The sequence below is a fragment of the Scaptodrosophila lebanonensis genome, unplaced genomic scaffold (assembly GCF_003285725.1).
Source record: "Scaptodrosophila lebanonensis strain 11010-0011.00,11010-0021.00 unplaced genomic scaffold, SlebRS2 tig00000168-arrow-arrow-pilon, whole genome shotgun sequence".
NCBI lineage: Eukaryota > Metazoa > Arthropoda > Insecta > Diptera > Drosophilidae > Scaptodrosophila > Scaptodrosophila lebanonensis.
Genome location: NW_022060601.1, coordinates 872104 through 882370, shown reverse-complemented (window position 1 = coordinate 882370; position 10267 = coordinate 872104).

Genomic DNA, 10267 nt, shown 5'->3' with positions numbered 1-10267 from the left:
ACATTAAGCGTTAAGCTTATTCCGTAAATGTATTTTTGTGATTTACAAAAGCATAAACACGCCTTTTAACTCATAACATTCATATTCAAAAACACATATGGATAAGTGTTGAACTGTACAATTCAATACATACACTTATATGTATTTATATATATGTACATGCATATGAGTATAGATAGCGCCTGCATCAAAAAATGAAATCTACATATCAGCGCTGCCAGACGTCCCGATTTTGGCGGGATATCCCGATTTTTAAATCAAAATTAAATATCCCGCGCGGGCCAGGCTCAGTCTCGCTTTTCGGGAATAACACGAGCACGCGTGCAGCGTGCTGAGGAATTTCGGACTGGTTGCACTTATAAATGAGGACTGTATGTATGCCGTTGTTACATTTTAGAATGTTTAATTCTAGAAACTACTAGCCCTCAATGTCACAATCTATATTTGTGCAAACATATGTATGTATTTTATGTAGATACATGTTTATGTATGTACATACATATATGTATATAAAATAGTTTGTATAATATATCTGCTTTTTGAACCCATTTTTTGTATTGGCACTTTATTGGTGCTCGAAAAAAATTGTATGTACATACATACATATGTATGCATGTGGGTATGTAAGTATGTACATGCAATCAACGCACAGCCCAAATGGTAAGCGTTAAAAAGCTTCGAAGTGTAGGTGAGCACCAAGAAGTGGATTTAGAAATTAGTTTTAAATAAATGATCAAAACCAACGGGGATACACCATTTACTTTCACAAAACTACTTTAACGGATTAAAAAAGTTTGTAAATGTAATGTACTCTTCCCTGCAAAAATCGCTGTGTGTTGTTTGATTTCTAAAATAGCTTTAAAAATTGTAGCTATTTCTAAAATGACAAAAGCCAAATGTTCTTTTATATTTATTACACATACAAATATATTTTTTTGTAGCGATTACTCAAATCTTACATTAAACATTATATTTAAACAAGAAAGGAATGCTAAAGTCGAGCAGGCTCAACTCTTAAATACCCTGTACCACCCCACAAAAAAGAAATTAATTTAATTAATTAACTAAATTAATTTAATTAATTAACTAAATTAAATATAAAATATTCCATGCATGCATACATACATTTACATCAGAACCGTGCCTTATGCGTGTTTGTGTACTTGTACATATGTATGTATGTGTTAATTGGGCCTGGTTATATGGCTATAACTTTCTTTCTGATCAACCTATCATAATGAAACTTGGTATACGGATATATAATTACTAACCTAATGTGAAATTTTAGTTCAAAATTATTATTATTATTCAAAATTACGGGAGTTATAGAAAATCGTTAATAGGGGGGAGTGGGGGGGGGTGGATCAGAAAAAATAAACAAACTCGTCCTTTCTCGGGCTCAGGAGAATCTGTATACCAAGTTTGGTTATTCTAGCTCTTATACTTTCGGAGATCCTTGCGTTCATACAGACAGACGGACATGGCTATATCGACTCGGCTTGTCATGCTGATCAAGAATATATATGCTTTGTGGGGTCTACCAAGCCTCCTTCTGTATGTTCCATGTGCACTCGCACAAAACTAATATACTCTTGTACCCTTTGGGTACAGGGTATAACAAGAGAGAACGCTACAGTCGAGCAAGCCCGATAGTGAAATACCCTGTACCCAGATGCACTTCCGACACAGAGGTATATGCGCCCATAGCAGAAGCACAAAGAGGAAGAAGAAGAGCAATCTTGTTGCTGCAGTTTGTGGGGGTTGCACTGGAGAAAATTTGTTTCGCTAATAACTTTTCTTAGAATTTACCGAATTGGATAAAATTGAAACAAAAGTAGTTAATTATAAATAAATTATGTGTGTTTGGTTTAGGATCTTTAGCGGGGGAAGGGGGGGAAATTAAAAAAAACAAGTAAAAAAGCTAAAGTCGGGTGTCCCGACTTTGAAATACTCTGTACATATGTTTACAATAATTATAGAAAATAAAAAAAAAAATTTTTATCGATTTTACCTCTCGGTATTCGAACTCACACATTTACATAGCAATTGCGTCTGTTTGAATGCATGTATGCCTATACGTGTCTGTGTAAACATGTGTGCAGTCAACCAAAGCACCAGCATCAACAGCCGCGGGCAGCGCTGCAGCAGCAAATATATTTATGGCTATAACTTCTTGTTAAATCGGTCTATCATAGTGAAACTTGGCATAAGGACACATAATAACCAACTGGGGGTATTTCCAAAATTCGAAATTCCAAGAATTACGGGAGTTACGATTTGCGGGGTAGAGGAGGGAGGGAGGGAAATTCCAAAATATACATTTTCTGCGTATTCACACAAGGCATCTTGGACTAAAATTTGGTGTTCCTAGTCTCCTAGTCTCCGAGATATAGGCGATTATAAGAATGGAAAATCGGGAAAACCCCCATAGGGGGGAAGTGGGGGGAAAATCAAAAAAATAAAACAAACTCGTATAGAATACACATATAAAGCATCTTTGTGCAAAATTTGGTGTCTTTATCTCTTATAGTCTCTGAGATCCAGGTGTTCATACGGACGGACAGTCGGACAGACAGACAGACAGGGCTAGATCGACTCGTCTCGTCATGCTGATCAAGAATACTTGTATATATACTTTGTGGGGTCTGCCACGCCTCCTTCTGCCTGTTACATTTTTCAGCTCCCGCAAACCTAATATACTTCTGTACATTTCATGTACAGAGTATAAAACTCGTCCTTTCTCGGACCTAGGAGAATCTGGATACCAACTTTGGTTATTCTAGCTGTTATAGTTTCTGAGATCCTTGCGTTCATCCAGACGGAGAGACGGGCGGACGGACATGTCTAGATCGATTGCTCTCGTCATGCTGATTCAGAATATATATACTTTATTGGGTCGGAGATGCTTCCTTCTGCATGTTACATACTTTGCACAAACCTAATATACCCTTTTTACCCTACGGGTACAGGGTATAAAAAATGTGTGTGTCAGGGCGACACGCGATAGAAGTAAAACTTCGTGGCTCGAAATCGATTTGTTTTTGGAGAGTCGATTAATCGTATAAAGTCATATGCATACCCAAACTAACACGTTATTACTTAAAAGTGTCGCTGATAATGTCTGGTTGCGTCGAAAACGACAATAAGAATTTTATTCAGCTTAACGAATAATCGATTTTATTTTGGGGAAGATCACAAAATAAATCGAGAAGGATCGATGCAGCTAACATCGATTATTTTACAGCTCTAGGGACCAGGCAAATAAAATTGTACAGCAAAATTAATGAAAACAACACAAACAGTACCAAAACGTCTAAAGCTATCAGCTGGCGTTTCATGTTTCAAAAACGACACACGCACTACGTGTATTTTGTTTTTGCATCAATCTGCTTGTGCGTCTGGCTGGCGTCACTTTTGTTACAGAAAAGGTTCTGGCTCCAACAGACAAAACTGTGAAGTAAGAAGTACGCTCAGCTGTTTCCGTAATTCAGCCGTTCATTCAGACGGACGGAAATGTCTCGATCGATTTATCTCGCCCCGCTGATTAAGAATTTATATACTTTATGGGGTCGGAGATGCTACATACTTAAGGCGGCCAACCGTCCCGGATTGTGCGGGGAAAGTCCCGCATTGACAGCTGTTGTCCCGCATTGAAATATCAAATAAAATAGTCCCGGAAAACATCAAAAGCGTCCCGCATGTCCCGCAATACCAACATTACTTTTAAAATACATAACATAATAGACTAAGAGATAGAAACCCGTTGTGTTTATCTATTGCACTTGTAGAGTTGCCACATCAGCACCGATATCGATAAGCCCGAAAAGCTCTCCTGTTGAGTATAAATGCTTGAACAGACAGTCAGTTCCGTTTGAAAAACGCGGTTACACAGACACGGCTATTAATCATAATTTTAAATTATACCAAATGCCACCAACCAAAAAGCGAACTTGTTATTTCAATGAGGAACTACAAAAAGAATATCCTTTTTTACAAAAGTATCTTACAGCTTCGGATGTACTTTGTAACAAATGTAATGGAACATTTTCTGTTGCTCACGGCGGCAAACATATATACATATACATAGGCATTTGGCGTCAGACAAACACAAACAAGCACTGTTCGCTGCAGGTACATCGTCGTCTGTAACAAATTATTTTCGTCAAGAAAAATTCGGAGAAAAAGAAGCAGAACTGGCTAAAGCTGAAGGTTTGTGGGCTTTCCATACCGTATGCCACAATCACAGTTTCCGATCGTTGGAATGCACTTCCAAATTAATCCAAACAGTTTTTGAAAAGAAGTTTTGTTGTGAAAAAACCAACGCTGGTAAGGTTTTTTAGCCCGACAATGTTTTCCTAGAAAAGCATTCCCTTAAAGAACAAGAGAGAACGCTTCAGTCGAGCAAGCCCGACAGTGTAATACCCTGTACCCAGGTAAACTTCCGTCACTGAGTTATATGCGCATAGCAGCAGCAAAAAGAGGAAGAAGAAGAGCGAACTTGTTACTGCAGTTTGGTGGGGTTGTACTGGCGAGAATTTGTTTCGCTAATAACCTTTCTTAGAATTGACCGAATTGAATAAAATTTTATACAACAGTAGACAATTATATATAAATTATGTGCGCAAAGTTTGGTTTAGGTAGCATTTGAAATGTGGACGCTATTGACGAAATTCTGTAGCGGGGGGGAAAATTCCAAAAAATAAAATCATTACTCGGACCTAGGAGAATCTGGATGCCAACTTTGGTTATTCTAGCTTTTATAGTTTCTGAGATCCTCGCGTTCATCCAGACGGACGGACGGACATGTCTAGATCGATTTCTCTCGTCATGCTGATCAAGAATATATATACTTTATGGGGTCGGAGATGCTTCCTTCTGTATGTTACATACTTTGCACAAACCTAATATACCCTTTTTACCCTACGGGTACAGGGTATAAAAAGTAGTTGGTTTTTGCGCAGATAACGCTAAAACGAATTTCGGTGGCGTGCGGCGTGAAGGTCAATGTAATGTCTTTAAAAAACTTCAAAAAGGATTAGGAAGGCAAATAATAGGTGTAGGCTGTGCTGCCCACATCATACACAACGCTATTCAAACAGCAGCTGATTTGTTACCAGTAGATGCTGAACTCATAGTTACTAAGATTTATTCTCACTTTTATATATACACTGTACGCGTAGAAAATCTAGAAAATTTCAGTACCAAAGATTATTGGGATTCAGTAAGACGCAATGGCTTGCACTCTTGCCTGCAATTGAGAGAATTTTAAAAATGTATTCGCCACTAAAATCATTTTTTTTATCGCAAGAAAAATGTCCTGCTCTGCTTCACAAGTTTTTCTTAAATGATTGCTCAGAGCTCTGGCTAAAATGGCATCATTATTCAATAACTCGATAAAAATGATGGAAGGAGCCAGACTAGCATTACAGAAATTTCACAATTGCTTGAGGATTTAAAAAACAAGTACACTACTCGGTTAGAAAATGAATACATTCCGCTAACCATAAGAAATGAGTTGACAAGGCTAGTAGAGAGTGGTCAAATCAACAAAAACTATTTTATGGGACATATTCGGAACTTTTACAATAACTGCAGCCAATATTTGGAAAACTATTCCCATCAATATAACTAATTCAATATGTCTACTTGGATTGAATTAAAACGCCGTTTGAAATGGACAGATGTTCAGCAGACATACCAACAATTGCTGGTTCATACACCAACGGCTGCTGAAAATTTAAATGAAGATAGTTTGTTCGACGAAGTGAGCTACGTGCCAAACTTCGTTACCGAAAACGGCTTGCAGAGGTGGGAGGAGACTAAAAGCGATATAGAACAGCGGTGGATAGAGGTGTTTAAAAATCTGAAAGACAAAGGAATGCCAACGAAAAATTGCTTATCTATCGTCCAGTACCTTCTTTGTTTAGCAGGGACAAATGCTCCGACGGAACGAGTATTTTCATTAATGAATGCTTTATGGACATCGGATAAAACGTTGCGATCAATTTAATGAAATTATAAATGAAAATCCACTACTGATCAAAAAGTTTCACTCGTGTGAAAAATATGATTTTAAAAAATAAAGAAACATCGACAAATTATATAATTCTCATATGGAGGTAATTATTTAAATGTAAACACCCGACTCAGCGAAAATAACCCCTCCTTAAATTGTCCCGCATTGGCTTCTTAAAAAGTTGGCCGCCTTATACATACTTCCTTGAAAGGGTATACTAGTTTTGTGCGAATGTACATACATATGTATGTAACACACAGAAGGAGACGCGGCAGACCCCCAAAAGTATAACATATCCATGTACATGCATATATTCTTGATCAGTATGGCAAGACGAGTCGGTATAACCATGTCCGTGTGTCTGTATGAACGCAAGGAGCTTGAATAACCAAACTTGGTATCCAGATTCCTAAGTCCAAGAAAGTACGAGTTTAAGTGTTTTTTCCGATGCACCCCCACTCCCCCGCAATTCGTGTTTTTATACCCGTAAGGTAAAAAGGGTATATGAGGTGTGTGCAAAGTATGTTACATGCAGAAGGAAGCATCTCCGACCCCATAAAGTATATATATTCTGAATCAGCATGACGAAAGAAATCGATCTAAACATGTCCGTCACTATGATAGACCGATTTAACAAGAAGTTATAGCCATAAATATATTTGCTGCCCGCAGCTGTTGTTGATGCTGGTGCGACAGACACGAATAGACATGCATAGCATGCATACACTCACATAGACGCAATTGCTATGTAAATGTGTAATTGTACACCCTTTACGTGAGTTCGAATACCGAGAGAGGTAAAATAGATCCAAATTTTTTTTTTAATTTTCTTAATTTTTTATAATTATTGTAAACATATGTACAGAGTATTTCAAAGTCGGAACATCCGACTTTAGCTTTCTTACTTGTTTTATTTACTGACCGTCTTAAAATTTTTAGTTGATGGTAATGTTCAGGAGCTTTGTAATGTGTTCCCTAATTTTACTAGCAATACCTTGGTTAAACCAAGGTTTTTGGCCAGCTTTGGTAAATTTTCTTAAAGGTGCACGCTTGTCATAGAGTGAGTCAATGTAATTGGACAGTTGTCTTATTTGAGAGTGTACATCCGTTAGTGAATATATAGAGTTCCAATACATAAGTCAATTGAGTTCCCAATACTGGGCATAAATTCAATTACGAGCGCACATGCACATGAATACTCTTACTCATTTATTAGCACATACCGAACGTAATCAAAAAATAATTTAAAGAACTTTCCGCTACTTAAACAAACCAATGTAATACGACAGCACATGAGATTGCAAATTCGTGCTGATGAAGCTTTGGTTGCTAATTGACCATTAAAAAATGTGTAGCGGTCAGAAGACAATATTAAAAACTTAAATTATTCTCTTAACCACAGAAACTGGTTGAGGTTCGGTGCAGCTTCCATGGATGCCCTGCGCTAATTTTCGAATTAACAAGACCTCCACGAACGTAGCAATGACAGCTCCAGCAAAATGACGACTGCCTGGTGTTGATAAGTATTTTTAAAGCTAATTTGATTCCTTGCATATGCATACTCATATGAATCATATCAGATTACGGGCATAATTCCAAGTGATTAAAACGGGTTTAAACTATTTTAAACGGCGCAGTTCTTGGGGTCAAATGTCAGGGAACGAATTGAATAGCCTGCTCGAATGCTCTGATAGATTATGCTAAAAACGCTACCTGCCATATGCATATATGTACATAAATATGTATGTATGTTTGTATGTATGTATATGCCTCAAGGTTCTACCACCAGCGTTTAACTAGAGCCGCCAACCGAGAGGTGCCTTGAAAGCAGCGCGCGTTCGCTGAAGCAAAACCAAAGCAATAAACAAAGAGTCACCTAGTCCAAGCCAACCACCAACAAAATAAGACGCATGTTAAGTAGTCGGACAAATTCATACTGCAGAATAGACACTGGCCCTAGTCCACAGACTGATATAATGCAATAACATACATAAATATATGTAAATGTATAAGCATATGTTCATAAATTCATATAAGTTTTGCTATATAAAAATATAACAAATTATCCAGTTGTGATAACTGGAAAAACGAAAGTCGGGTGTGCAGACTTTGAAATACTCTGTACATATGTATGTGCAGAATAAATATAGAAATTGAAAACAATTTAAATAGAGTAACGAAATGATAATATTGCAAAAAAATGGTTGGATATTCGAACTCACTTAACGGATGTATAACTGCACATTTACATACATAAGAATTGTGTCCATACGTTTGTGTGAGCATGTGTGCAGTACAGAGTTAAGCCAAGGTAGAGATATAGTTGATTAATCGGACAGACAGACAGGGCTAGATCGACTCTTCTTGTCACTCTGATCAAGAATACATATACTTTGTGTGGTCTGCCTACATTTTTCACCTCTCGAAAACGTAATATGTATACTCTTGTACAGAGTAAAAAATTCACCGAAACCTGTTTTGGCCGGAGAAAAGTATGACAAATTTCTGTGGCAGTCTACGCAATAATCTCTTTTTATTTTGCAAGTCTACGACCAACACAAAATGCCAAAATAAAAGTGTCTGAACAAAATAGTACTAGCCAGAAACAGAAACAGCCTTCATCCGAATTCACAAAAGACCTCAACAAGCAACAAGAAGTTTTTGGCATCTGCAACGCAGTCCCTTCTCGCGTCACGTGATCGCCAATATCACATCGCAATGTGCTGCATACGTAAGCAGCATATCTGTTTTGCTTAAGTCTAGATCGGTCATAAGCGGTCTTGACGCTGTTCAGGCTAATCATCTTATTGTCGGGGAACTACGCAATGACGCTACACATTTTGTGTATTTTTTTCGCAGACGAACTGGTTTCAGTGTGGCTGCGTATGCGGTTATTGAATGAATCAATTTTTAAACAAGAATTGAATGCTAGAGTCTAGCAGGCTCAACCTGCCCTGTACCCACTCCTACTAAGAAATAAGAATATTTTAAAATAAATTATAAAAAAACAAGTAGAGAAGCTAAAGTCGAGTGTTCCGACTTTGAAATACTCTGTACATACATATGTGTTGAATAAATATGCGTGTCTATGCGTGTTTGTCTGTGTCTGTGTATGTCTCGTGAGCCTGTGCAAAGCAGCAACAGCTGTGGGTAGTGCTTGGCCTGACATTATATATATGGGCATAACTTCCTGTTAAATTGGTCTATAACCACTAACTTAAGGTAATTGTCTATCTAGCAGGGGGTAGTACTGTGGGAAGTGCACTCGGTAAAAAAAAAGTCGTTAGTCCTTTCTCTGGTACGAAGTGCGTGTATATGTGCAGTACGGAGCTCTGCCAAAGCAGCAACAAACACATCATACGCGGCCAGACCTTGGGCAGAGATTACATTTATCTTGACATATGGCCACATAAGAACTAACCGTATGTATGTAATTGCCAAATTTGAACAAAAATGCAAGAATTACAAAATTTTAGAAACTTTTTGATCTACCTAGATGTTAGGGGAACCTGGATACCAAGTTTGGTTATCCTAGCTCTTGTACTTTCTGAGATCCTTGCGTTCATATAAATGGACGGACATGGCTATATTGACTCTTCTTGTCATACTGATCTAGAATATACATACATATGTATAAACTTTGTTAGGTCTGCCACACCTCTTCTTGGTTGTTACATGCATTCACACGTGGGTACAGAGTATAGAGTATTTTTAGGCACTGTGAGCAGGTAAACAAAATGATAGCACAATACCATTGGAAATCTACTTTTTCTAATATAACCTTGCAAATGCTTATTTTTTTATAAAAAAAAACAATTTTTTTTTCATAAGTAAGTATGTAAGTACATAATACACATTTTATCATACATTCCAAAACCATATGGTATAACAAAATCATTAGGTAAAATGCAATTATTGCATAAAAAGTTCTTATATTAGAACAGCTATGAAGTATGTTAATGCTTCAAATTGAAGTATTTGTACTCTAGGATATAGAAGTCCAATCCTACTTTCAAAAATGTTTCTAATTGCTTGCAATTTAACTATGCAGCTATTAAATTATGTACATATACATATGCTTAAAATATCTGTAAAATGAAAATACTAGAGAACAGACGAGCTTGGATGTACGAGTATCTGTCTCATCATGTTGATTATTTATGTACAGATGACGTGGGGCCTGCCACGCATTCTTTTGGGTGTTATAAATATCAGAGCTAATGCCAAATACCCAACGGCAGGGCTTAAATA